Genomic DNA, 2,333 nt, shown 5'->3' on the forward strand with positions numbered 1-2,333 from the left:
ATATTGGTTAAATTCTGGAAACGTGATCGCCGAATTTCATCATTTTGAGGTGTCTAATCGATAGTGGGCAGTGACTTTTCATAATAAACTGTTAAAGAGTTTACTTAACACGCTCGTCGCTTCGCTCCTCGCTACCTATTTGAATATTTACGCCGGCCGCTGACGTGACTTGCTCGCTTCGCTCGCTTGGCTAGTGCGTTAGTTCAAAAGTAACCGAACTCGCTCGTCGCTTCGCTCCTCGCTACTTCTTTGAGTATTTACGCCGGCCGCTGACGTGACTTGCTCGCTTCGCTCGCTTGGCTAGTGCGGTAGTTCAAAAGTTAACCTAACTGGCTCGTCGCTTCGCTCCTCGCTACTTCTTTGAATATTTACGTCGGCCGCTGACGTGACTTGCTCGCTTCGCTCGCTTGGCTAGTGCGGTAGTTCAAAAGTTAACCTAACTGGCTCGTCGCTTCGCTCCTCGCTACTTCTTTGAATATTTACGCAGGCCGCTGACGTGACTTGCTCGCTTCGCTCGCTTGGCTAGTGCGGTAGTTCAAAAGTTAACCCAAATCGCTCGTCGCTTCGCTCCTCGCTACCTATTTGAATATTTACGCCAGCCGCTGCCGTGATTCGCTCGCTTCGCTCGCTTGGCTCGTGCGGTAGTTCAAAAGTTAATAAATATTTTCTACTCCGGGAGGCTGTCGACCTTCGAGGTTGCGCGGTGCGCGGGCAGCAAGCAGCCTGCGGCACCGTCTTTTGCCGTTGCTATTCCTATTACCCTTACTACTATGGAAATTTCCATACAAAATTTTCGAAAAAAAAAATTTCGCTTTTTACCAAAAATTATTATATGTCTGGAAGCGGACCAGGTTTTGAAACATTTTTTACTTCAGCGACCCCGACCTACCTGTCACCGATTCAGAGAACCATTGAATTTCGTGATGTATGGAAAATGGAAACCGGGGGTCGGAAAGAAATTCTGAGTATGTAGTTTTGTAAATCTGGCCGATTAGAGCATAGAAGTCAATTTTCAGACCGATCGTAAAGTAACCGGCGCCACCATCTTGCTTTGAAAAATTGGCCATTTTTGAAAAAAAAATTGCGTCCAATTTGAAATTTCTCCATTGCCCTGGTAGCGCCCCATCTTCCTGATCATTTTTTAGTTCTACACCCCCTACCTATCTGGCGCCGTTTCGGAGAGCCGTCGAATTTCGCGTTGTATGAAACTCGGAAACCAGCGATGGAAACTCGATGATGAGTATGCCAACGTAATGTGAGGCTCGATTAAAGCCCCTGTGCCAAGTTTCAGCGCGATCGGACCAGCGATGGCCGTTTTAGCATTTGTATGGCGGCGGCCATTTTTTCCGCCATTTTGAATTTTTTTCACTATCTGTGGTAATTGCTCGAGGTCTACTACAAGTTTAGTTCGAGCACCCCAGATGTAGCTGCTACCGTTTGCGCGGGCCGTTGACCGTCTTCGCGGGCTGTGAGAAAGTTCAGGGTTTCATATTTTTCTGGATATCCTGGGAGCTGGGCGAGTATGAATGCGTCATTGGTGTGTTTTTCCATTGCACCACCTCGGCTATAGGCACCTTTTTATGTTTGCGCCAAAAATGGAAAAATTCCAAAATCGGGCGACCCACTATGGCTCCCTGGTAGCGTCTCAGGGTGGTGATCATTTTTAGTTCCGGGACCCCCCACCCAACTCGCACCGTTTCCGCGGGCCGTTGGATTTTCCATTGTATGAAAGTCGGAAACGGGGGCTCGGAGCCACTCGAACTGGGCACCGATCGATTCGCCGGCTCGAACTGAGCACGTGTGCCAAATTTGAGACGTAAGGATTCATAAACGGCGATTTTGGCAAAGTACGGCGGCCATCTTGTTTTCGCGAAAATCCCCATTTTTCCACCTCCCCTGGTAATCGCCACCAGTTCCGAGCATTTTTTGTTCAGACACCCCCCCTCCAGGTATCACCGTTTTCGCGCACCTCCAGGGGTCCACTCGGTTTTCGAAGGTGATCGAGATCGCTATATTTTTCCTCTGGTCGATCGGAGCACCTCTACACGATCACGTCGAAATCCCCCCAACTTTCCACGTAGTTTCCGAGAAAAGCGATGTCAGTGAGTGAGTCAGTGAGTGGTAGTGTAGCTTTATATATTATAATAGTAAATAAACGAAGTTGTACTATGCATTTATCCTGTACCCTCCAGCAAAATAAAATGAAATTAATACATAATAAACGCTTGACAAACCAAATCATTACAATATCTATACAAAAACAAGGCAGAACATAATTTTTAATTTTAACAATTAATTGAACCAAAGTCTTAGTATCAACACGACTAAAAACT

The sequence above is a fragment of the Colias eurytheme genome, chromosome 18 (assembly GCF_061535395.1).
Source record: "Colias eurytheme isolate Ceu_HAF_F1 chromosome 18, ilColEury1 Martin Lab GWU primary, whole genome shotgun sequence".
NCBI classification, from domain to species: domain Eukaryota; kingdom Metazoa; phylum Arthropoda; class Insecta; order Lepidoptera; family Pieridae; genus Colias; species Colias eurytheme.